Source organism: Saccopteryx leptura, chromosome 4, assembly GCF_036850995.1.
Source record: "Saccopteryx leptura isolate mSacLep1 chromosome 4, mSacLep1_pri_phased_curated, whole genome shotgun sequence".
Taxonomy (NCBI): Eukaryota; Metazoa; Chordata; class Mammalia; order Chiroptera; family Emballonuridae; genus Saccopteryx; species Saccopteryx leptura.
The window spans coordinates 190,661,193-190,672,320 of record NC_089506.1 but is presented as its reverse complement, the minus strand read 5'-3'; positions in this window follow the sequence as shown (position 1 = coordinate 190,672,320).

The following is an 11,128-nucleotide window of genomic DNA, read 5'->3' as shown; positions in this document are numbered from 1 at the left end:
AGAAGGGAAGTTCTGTCTTGTTCACTGCTGTGTGCCCAGTGTCTAGGGAAAGGCCTGGCTCACAGTAAGGCACTTAAAAATTTGCTGGATAACCAAGCGATTTTGGGGGCCAGGTACCTCAGATACTACTGCTGCCATTGCCTGCTCAGCCCAGGATAGCTTGCCCATTTGAGTGTCTAGAGGTTGGACAGGTGACTCCTATAACAGGGTGCTGCCTGATACTGGGTCATTTTCCAGGAACCAAGAGTGATGAGTTAGGGGCAGTTCTTGAGTGGACCATGTCTGTCACTGGAACCTAAGGAGAGCTTGGCCTGGGACACATGAGCCTATATCACTTACTCCAGCCTTGCAAGCACCTCACTTTCCCCTAAACACACACACACACACACACACACACACACACACACACACACACACACTATGTGGAGTGTTGTTTCCTCCCTGGAGAGCTCCCTCACACTCTTCTTAACTTGGTTTAAATGCTACTTCCTCCGTGAAACCTCTGACTGCCCCCAGACCCCTCTTCCAGGTAGACAGTCGCTTCCTTATTGGTGCTCCCCTGCTCTCAGTCCCAATGACTGGCAGGTAGTAGGCGCCACAGTGTGTCCTCACCATCTGTCTACCCACAAGTCTGGGAAGAGAGTTTAGCCAGAATCTCAGCATATAATCCTGGCCTAGAGTACAGTAGTATTTCTAGAATATTTGCAGAACAGGGGAATGAAGGGGAGGCTGGAAGGGAGTGAACAACTGCCTGAAAAAATAAAGAATGAATGAACATGTAAGTGCGATGATCAGTGTAGATGAATGAATAAAGAAGCTAAGTGAGTGAAAATATGAGAAAAATGAATGAACACTATAAAATAATATCACTGTCAACTGTGATTAAAAACAAAAAAAGAGCCTGACCAGGTGGTGGCACAATGGATGGAGCATCGGAATGGGATGTGGAGGACCCAGGTTAGAGACCCTGAGGTCACCAGCTTGAGCGAGGGCTCATCTGTTTTTTTTTGTTTGTTTGTTTGTTTTTTGAAGCTGGAAACAGAGAGAGACAGACAGACTCCCGCATGCGCCCGTCTGGGATCCACCCGTCATGCCCACCAGGGGGCGATGCTCTGCCCACGAGGGGGCGATGGGCTCATCTGGTTTGAGCAAAAAGCTCACCAGCTTGGACCCAAGGTCGCTGGCTTGAGCAAGGGGTTACTCAGTCTGCTGAAGGCCCGCGGTCAAGGCACATATGAGAAAGCAATCAATGAACAACTAAGGTGTTGCAACACGCAACGATAAACTAATGATTGATGCTTCTCATCTCTCTGTTCCTGTCTGTCTGTCCCTGTCTATCCCTCTCTGACTCTCTCTCTCTGTGAAGCCAAAAAAAAAAAAAAGAACAGTCAATAAATAAATGGATACACCATGGTGAATGAACGGATGAAGGAAGGAATAAACACATGAGACTGTGGATTAGTGGAAAATACAGAGCCAGGAGGGAAGCTGTTTCCCTGGCACCCCCAGCTCAGGGTCTGGCACAGAGCTGGTGTTTGGTGGATAACTGCTGGATGGAAGTAAAGTGAATGAATGTAGAAAGGTGAAGGAGAGTTAAGGCATGTGGGCATGTGGGTGTGAGGAGCTGGTAATAACAACCTCAGTTTAAGTCTAGTCTGTGTTGACATGTTTGTCATTCTGATTTATAGATAAGGAACTGAGGCCCAGAGGGGTGAGTGACTGACACAAGGTCACACAGGCTCAAACCCAGCAGTCTGGCGCTGGGTCTGTGAGGCCCTAAGCGATCATGTGACTCACAGATGGATGGACCAAGGGCCCCCACAGACACTGGTGGAACTGAGGCCAGATTTGAAGTCCTGCTCTTTGGGAAGAAAGGGTGGCTTCTGGCCTCTCCACCCCACAAGAGTGGACTCAGACCCACAGTGCCACCATATCTGCCACCAGAGGGCAGCAAAGCTCCATGGTGGCCTATACCCCTGAGGCCCAAATCTCAGCATCTTGGGAATGAGATCTGCCTTGGAACAACACACCAGTGCTTTGGAGTCTGGTGGGCCTGTTGCCAATGTTTGGCTCTACCTCTTCTGGAGTGTCGGCTGGGGAATAAACTTAACCTCTCAAAGACTGTTTCCTTATGCTCAAGATGGGAGAAGCAAACCTTCCCTTGACACTGGCCTGTGGATAAAATGATGTTATGGATGCACAATGCCTAGCACAATGTCTGACACTCAGTAATAGAATGACTAACTGTCCCAGTTTGGTCCTAGGACTGAGGGGTCTCCTAAGATGTAAGACTTTTAGTGCTAAAACCAGGAGAGTCTTGGGCAAACTGAGACAGTTGGTCATCCAGGAGGTGTGGGTGTTCCTGCCTCAATCCTTAGAGTTGTGGTTGGTACTTAAAGAACTAAAACAGCAAAAACTTTTACAACTCTTCCATAATTTGAGTTTCTCACTGAATTAGTGGTCTTTCCACAGTGGTCCTGCTTTTGATGATGAGAGAACAGTTCCACCAATGGGAATAAAACCAAAGATGAAGTATACCCACTTTGGAAAAGAGTTTGTGAGTGTCCTATTAAGATAAATACACATGTACCATACAACCCAGCAATCTCACTCCTGGGTATTTACCCTAGAGAAATGAAAATATGTGTCCACTAAAAGAGCTGTATGTGAATGCATAGAGCAGCAATTGCCCAAACTGGAAACAACCCAAATGTCCACCTAACTGTGATATATCCATACAGTGATACATTACTTAGCAATAAAAAGGAAGAAATTATTGATACTTGCAACCACACAGATGATTCTCAAAAGCATTATACTTAGTGAATGAAGCCAGATTCAAAAGGCAACAATCTGAATGATTCCATTACTTGACATTCTAGGAAAGACAAAAGGATAGGGACAGAACACAGATCAGCAGTTGCCAGGGGCCAAGGGCAGAAGGAGGGGATTGGCTGTAAAGGGCTGAGGGAAATCTTGGGGTGACAGACATGTGCATCTGGATTGCGGTGGTAATTATGAGAACATACATATTTGTCAAACTCATTGAACTATATGCTCAAAAGGGTGAGTTTAATTGTATAAAAATTATACCTCAATACACTTGCCTTAATAAACAAAGGTTGCCAACTCTCATTGTCTGGGTGGCTTCAGGAAGCGCGGGCAGCCTTTAGCTCGTTGTGCCTGCCTGAGGCAGATCACACCCTATAGAATCTATAGTATAGATCTATAGTATAGATCTTCCCTGCACTGCTCTGCCCAGCAGGGGGCCAAAGAGTGGGTGGCAGCGAGAGGCTTTCTGAAGCCTGGAGGCTAATGTGGGTGGAGTCCCCCACTTCTGTCTCTGGGCCCCACATACCCACAGGGTCCTGACTGATCTGGCCAAGGCTGAGTAGCACTCACAGGCTGGGGCTCTTTCCAAAGCAGGCCTCACTGAGCAATGGTAGGAGATGCTTAGAGCTATAACTGGCATAACCCCGTCCTCCAGAGCTCTCAGTCTGATTCACTCAAGTACCTTCCTATCGCTGAACTTGGGCCTTCATGGTTGGGGGACTCCATGAACTGCTGGGTTTTTTGGTTTTTGTTTTTTAAAATTTTTAACTTTACTGATTTGAGAGAGAGGGAGGGAGAGAGTGAGATAGAGACAGGAACATCGATCTGTTCCTGTGTGTGCCCTGACTGGGGACCGCACTGGCCACCTCTATGCTTCGGGACAATGCTCTAACCAACCGAGCTATCTGGCCAGTGCTGCTGGTATTTTTTTTTTTAAAGATTTTATTTATTATTGATTTTAGAGACAGGAGAGAGAGAGGGAAAGGCGAGGTGTGTGGGAGGAGCGGGAAGCATCAACTCGTAGTTGCTTCTCATGTGTGCCTTGACTGGGCAAGCCTAGGGTTTCGACCTGGCCACCCCAGCATTCCAGCTCACAGGTCAGGCCATGGTCTGCTGGTTGAAAGAACCAGATGCCGTGTCTGGGCTGGTCCATGATGTCTCAGCTCTTGACATTGCCTACCCACCTGTGCCTTACATACGTTCCTGAGGTGACCTTCTATGACTATGTGGACCACCCATAAATCCTCTTCTGAGTTCCACACACATGAGCAGGTCACACTCAAAATTCTAATCCAATGATAATCAGAGTTGCTGACTTTTGATACTGTCAGTCTCTTTGCAACTGGATCCGATGCACGATCTTACAGGAATCTTCTGAGACAGATACAATTTAAAACTCTTTGCCATGAAATAAAATATACCTACAGAAAAATGTACAGAAACAAAGCAGGTAGCTCAATGAATGATCACAAGCAAACACCTGTGTAACACCATTCCGGTTCAGAAATGAAACACGAGCCGTCCCCAGAGCCCACTCCTGACCCTCCAGGTACTCTCTGCCTTCCCTTCAGAGACAACCACTCTTCTGGCTTGAATGGTAATTGCTTCCTTGCTTTTCTTTATATTTTTATATGGTTACCATCTAATTATGCATCTCTAAAGCTATTTTAGTTTGTCCTGTTTTTGGAACTCTACATACTTGGACTCAATCAGAATGCATTTTATTTATTTATTTATTTATTTATTTATTTATTTATTTATTTATTTTTTGTATTTTTCTGAAGCTGGAAACGGGGAGAGACAGACAGACTCCCACATGCGCCCGACCGGGAGCCACCCAGCATGCCCACCAGGGGCGACGCTCTGCTCACCAGGGGGCAATGCTCTGCCCCTCCGGGGTGTCGCTCTGTTGCGACCAGAGTCACTCTAGCGCCTGGGGCAGAGGCCAAGGAGCCATCCCCAGCTCCCGGGCCATCTTTGTTCCAATGGAGCCTCGGCTGCGGGAGGGGAAGAGAGAGACAGAGAGGAAGGAGAGGGGGAGGGGTGGAGAAGCAAATGGGTGCTTCTCCTATGTGCCCTGGCCAGGAATCGAACCCGGGTCCCCCGCACGCCAGGCCGACGCTCTACCGCTGAGCCAACCGGCCAGGGCCCAGAATGCATTTTAAATATCTTCCTTTTACTCTGCAGCTCACCTGTTTATTCTCTTACTAGTATCCATCCTCAAAAAAAGAAGCTCTTTATTTGAATGTAATCAAATTTATCACCATTTCCCTTGTTTAGGGCTTTCTGTATCCTGTTTTTAAAAATATTTTTCTTAAGTGAGAAGTGAGAAGGCAGAGAGACAGACTGCCATGTGCGCCCCTTTGGGGTGATGCTCTGCCCATCTGGGACAGTCGCTTCACTGGTCGGCAACCAAGCTATTTTAGTGCCTGAGGCAGAGGCCACCTGAGCCATCCTCAGTGCCCGGGGCCAACTTGCTCGTGGGGTAGGGGAAGAGAGAGATAGAGAGAGAAGGGAGAAGGGGAGGGGTGGAGAAGCAGATAGTTGCTTCTCTTATGTGCCCTGACCGGGAATCAAACACAAGACATCCACAGGCAGGGCCGACGCTCTAATGCTGAGCCAACCGGCCAGGGCCAAAAATCCTTTTTTAAGATTTTATTTACTCATTTTAGAGAGGAGAGAGAGAGCATGAGAGAGGGAGAGAGGGAAAGAGAGAGAGAGAAGGGGGCAGGAGCAGGAAGCATCATCTCCCACATATGCCTTGACCAGACAAGCCCAGGGTTTTGAACCAGCAACCTCAGTGTTCCAGGTTGACACTTTATCCACTGTGCCACCACAGGTCAGGTCAGGCTTTTCTTTAAAAAATTTTTAAAATATAATTTCTTACCCCAGGGTTATAAATGTGTATAATGCACCTTCAGTTGTTTTTTGGGATTTGGTGTAAAGTAAGGGCTTAAATTTTTTCCCATATTGATCTCTAATTTTCCCTGAACTCTGTATCAAAAAAAAATTGCCTTTCCTCATTTCAAATATTCTCAATCTAACTTTTACTCTGAGTATTTCTTTTTCTTCCTTTTCTTTCTCTCTCTCTCTCTCTCTCTCTCTCTCTCTCTCTCTTTCTGTGAGAGGAAGGGATATAGACAGACCCCTGCATGTGGCCTGACCAGGTGCCCCATCTGGGGCTGATGCTTGAATTGACTGAACTATCCTCAGCACCCAGGGCTGAGGTTTGAACCAGTTGAGCCACTGGCTGTGAGAGGGGAAGAGGGATAGAAGGGAGAGAGAAGGGGAAGAGGGAGAGGAAGAGAAGCAGATGGCCACTTTTCCTGTGTGCCTTGACCCGGGATAGAACCTGGTACGTCTGCCCACTGGGCCAACGCTCTATCCACTGAACCAACCAGCCAGAGCTTATTCTGGGCATTTCTAATAGCACCTTGCTTCAGGTGCACTACACATCTCTTGCTTTATGACCCGGGGTCCACTTGTTACTCATACATATTACAGCTGGGAATGGAAGGGAGTAAACATTACATGTGGAATGCGTAACCAGTGGGGACAGGAATTGGTTGGTAAATGCTTCTCTCTGTCTCTCCTTGGGTGGGAAATTCTGAAAGGTTTTCTACATGGCTTCTAGGATCACAGATGGCTTGAGCCACAGAATGCTCATAGCAGTGACCTGCTCAATAATTCCTTCTTGTATTGGCTTTCTTTTTTTCTTCTTATTTTGATCTTCTTAGTCCTCTTTCTGTCCCTTTGGGATCACTTCCCAAAATAAACTACTCACACTTCTGGAGAGAGCCCAGGTGGAGATAGTTGGGACTGGGAAGCGACTCAAGAGAGTGGTCTCTCAGGATGGGATTATGGGATTGGATCATTCACTGGTCAAGCTGCTGGGGGTAAGTGGGTTGGTGATAAATCCTGGCATGCAATAGTAACATGATTACTAATATTCTTTCCTATAATTGATTGAGTTGAGATCAGGTACAAGGTAAAGATTCGGCTTGCCAGGCGAAGCCTTGGCTTGCGTTCACTGATGACATTTGAAAGGCATGGGGGCAATGAATAGTGCAAGAATTGTGCTGTTGGCTGCTTTCTGTTAACTGTTTTAGAAGGCTTGAAAGGAGAAAATGTAAGCTCAGGTTAGCCAACCATCAACTCATGGCAGGCTGTGAAAGTCAGAAGGCATCCAAGTCAGCAATCACTGCAGAGAAGGCATTCAACACCAGGTAGATAAGATGGCTTGTCTAAGTGGAGGTCATCCAGCCTCTGTCCTAAGCCACTCCTGTGATTGCGCAGCTGGTCCATAAACAGAGTAGTTATGTGCAGGACTGAAGGCATAATTCTTGTGTTTTAACTGGTGATTAAAGTTACTTAATATAAATTTAGAGATTTAAAAAAAATTATCATTTTATTACATGTGTGATTTTTATTTATCCTTATAATTCTGGGCTTCTTTTTATTTGACTTCTTGACTATTTTTTGATTGTTTGAGTATTTTTACTTTACTTCATTTTTCCTCCTGTTAGTTTGGAATTTAAAAATCCTTTATTTTTTTTAGTGTTTGTCCTAGAGATTGCAATATATAAAAGACTTGTCTAAGCTGAAATGGCAGTTTTATCCTTTTTAGGACAATGTGAAAGAAAACCTTAGAACACCTTAAATGTTTGTTTATTTTACCTAGAGTTTTTGAGTTTTCTTGAATTTGTGACTTGATATCTTTATCACTTTCTCAGCCATTATCCTTTCAAATATTGCTTCTGTTCTATTTTCACATTACTCTGCTCTGGGATTCCAATTTCATGTATGTTGGAAGGTATATCATAGCTTATAATATACCTCCATATGTTATCACATATATATTTTTTAGCAAGAGAGACAATGAGAGAGAGAGAGAGAGAGAGAGGGATAGACAGGCAGGAAGGGAGAGAGATGAGAAGCATCAATTCTTCATTGCAGCACATTAGTTGTTCATTGATTGCTTTCTCATTATGTGCCTTGACTGGGGGGCTCCAGCAGAGTGAGTGACCCCTTGCTCAAGCCAGCGACCTTGGGCTCAAGCTAGCGACCTTTGGGCTCAAGCCAGTGACAATGGGGTCATGTCTATGATCCCATGCTCAAGCTGGCAACCTCGAAGTTTCAAACCTGGGTCCTCTGTGTCCCAGTTTGATGCTCTAGCCACTGCACCACTGCCTGGTCAGACTGTTATATTTTCTATAATATTATTTCTCCATGTTTCTCTCTGTATATTTTCTTTTGATCTATTTTTCAGTTGACCAATATGCTCTTTATATGTATATAATTTGTTATGAAACCAATACATGGAATTCTTAAATTATTATATTTTTTGGTTCTAATTTTTCTGTTTGGTTCTTTTTCATATTTGCTATGCCCTTTTTATAATGTCTAGTTCTCTGCTGAAGTTTCTGATTTCATCTTCTATAGTATATTAACATTTGTGTGTGTGTGTGTGTGTGTGTGTGTGTGTGTGTGCTGATAATTTCAATATCTGAAGGTCCTGTGCATCTGTTTGTATTATCTGTTGTTTCTTCTGGATTTCCTCCATGATACCTTATCTCCTAGTATGCCTAGCTATTTTTAAATGGACATTTAAAAATATCTCCAGAGAGGATTCAGATTTACTTCTGCCAGGATGCACATTGCTAGTGCTTGAGAGTTTTAGTAATCCATGATTATTATAATTCAGTTTCAGGAATTAGGATGATTGGAAGCTGGGCTTTAGTTGGTGTGAGAGCAAGTTTATTTCTGGTACACTCTGACTCTTAAGCAGCCCTTTTTGGTTTTCATTCCAAAGTACAGAGACTGTAATAGCAACCCCTGTCTTGGTAGATCTTATGTTTAAATAATTGTTTTCTAGACCAACAAGGCTGTCAAAAAGCTCCTCGGGCTCCCAGACATTCATCCTCTGCTTCTGATTGGCAGAGAACTTTAGGAAAATGTGGCCTGAAATGCTGGGCTCACCTCTGGATTTCTGATGTCTCCCAGACTTTAGCCTTGTAATTTTTCACTACCTCCTTAACACTCCAATGCTTTGAATAAATTAAAAATATAGCCTGACCGGGCAGTGGCGCAGTGGATAGAACGTCGGACTGGGATGTGGAAGACCCAGGTTCGAGACCCCGAGGTCACTGGCTTGAGCGAGGGCTCATCTGGTTTGAGTAAAAGCTTACCAGCTTGAGCCCAAGGTCGCTGGCTCGAGCAAGGGGTTACTCGGTCTGCTGAAGGCCCGCGGTCAAGGCACGTATGAGAAGGCAATCAATGAACAATTAAGGCATTGCAATGTGCAATGAAAAACTAATGATTGATGCTTCTCATCTCTCCGTTCCTGTCTGTCTGTCCCTGTCTATCCTCTCTCTGACTCTCTCTCTGTCTCTGTAAAAAATAAATAAATAAATAAATAAATAAATAAAAAATATATATATTGACCAGCTTTTTGAACTTTCTCACTGGTTAGGTTGGTAGGAGGTAATGTGTCATTACCAGGAATGAAAAACTTAGTAACAGATAGTATTTTTTTTCTTTATTTTTCAGATAAAGAAACCAGACTGAAAGGTTAAATATCTTGCTCAAGGTCACACTGCAGTACATGATGGGGCTGGGATAATAACATAGAGTCTGACCCCAAAGCCAATGTTCTTAATTTGTATGCTATAATACTACTAGGTAAGCCAACTCCTTGGCTTAAATTTCTTGATGCTTTGAGCTTTGCTTCTTCCCTGCGGCTTTTCTCACCTTTCCCTCTCTAATGCCTACGGCTCCCACAGTACCCAGCCATGCCTCTTCGGCTATTCCTTTTTTTCTCATTTCCCTTCATGCAGGCCTCTACCCAGGGGCAGGGCAGACCTTTGCAAAGAACAGAAGTTCAGGTACAATCAGAGCACTATGAGTTGGGGGCAGGCTTAGATATCGATTCTCCTTACTGGGGCTCTGAGTAGCAGCTGAGTTTGCATGAGCTTTTTTTGGAAGCCTTCCACCCTTTGCTGACTCATATGCAGCTTGGGTCAACTCACACTCTCTGTAATTGCATCTATGTCCTTTGAAGCTGTTGCAGAGTGGGAAGGGACCACGTGAGGGACCTGATAACTCTCTGGTTGAATTTCCTTGTTGGGACAGCTCTGTCTCACTGGTTGGCCCAGATAATCTTGGACCAGAAATGTGACTCACTCCTCTTCTGCTCCCTGGCAGCCCCAATGTGATTAGCAGGGCCTGCATCGTTGTCCTTAAGAGCCTCCCATCCAACTTCACAAAGAAAAGAGGTCATCAATCATGAAGGATGCTCATTCTGCCTCCTCTTCCCCCTCCAATTGTTGATATTTCATCACCACCCCTCCATCTTATCTCACAGCGATGAAGTCCACAAGCTTTGGAAGTACAGTAACTTTGGTTTAAATCCCAGATCTGCCATTGACAGGTAGGTTATTTGACCCTGATTATCTTGGGCTTTAATTTCTTATCGCTGAAAGGAGAATAATTATATTTATCTCAAAGAATGGTTGTAAGGGCCAATTAAGATCAAATGTGTGAAAAGAACACAAGCTAGAATTCCACAAATGCAAGTTGGTATATAATTGCCACCCTTGCCACGGCCAAGCCTGCCACCTGAGCTCTACATCCTATTTCCTAGGACCCTCCAGGACCAGCTCCACCAGAAATTTCTTCTTTTTCTGCTATTCTCACTCTCTCCTTCAACACATAGACATACTCCATCTTCCCACGCTCTACATTCTCCTCAGGCACTCTACTTTGCTTCACCATCAAATTTCTGCTTTTGAAAAAATTTTAATTACTATATAGCTATAAAAATAATTTTAAGAAGAGAGACTACAAAGTAATTCCATGTACCCATCACCAAATGTCAATTATTATCAACGCTTTTTGTTCTGCCTTTCTGCCCCACCCTGCTGGAATATTGTAAAGCAAATTCCAGATATTATATTGTTTCACCTGTAAATACTTGTGGATGCATTCCTAACAAATAAGAACCTTAAAAAATACATAATAACACCTAAAAATTAACAATAATTCCTTAGTATTATCTAATACCCAGTGAATGTTATAATTTTCACAATTGTCTCAAAAATTATTTTACAGTTGTATTATTACATTTAGTTCCCATGTCTTATCAATATCAGTTCCCCTCCCCTCTTTTTTTTTTATGACAAATATTTATTGAAGATACAGAGTATTTTTCCCAACAAAAATGTTCAGTTCTGAATTTGGCCAAATATAATTTTTAGTGTCCTTGGACATGTTCATTTATCCTATTATTATTATTATT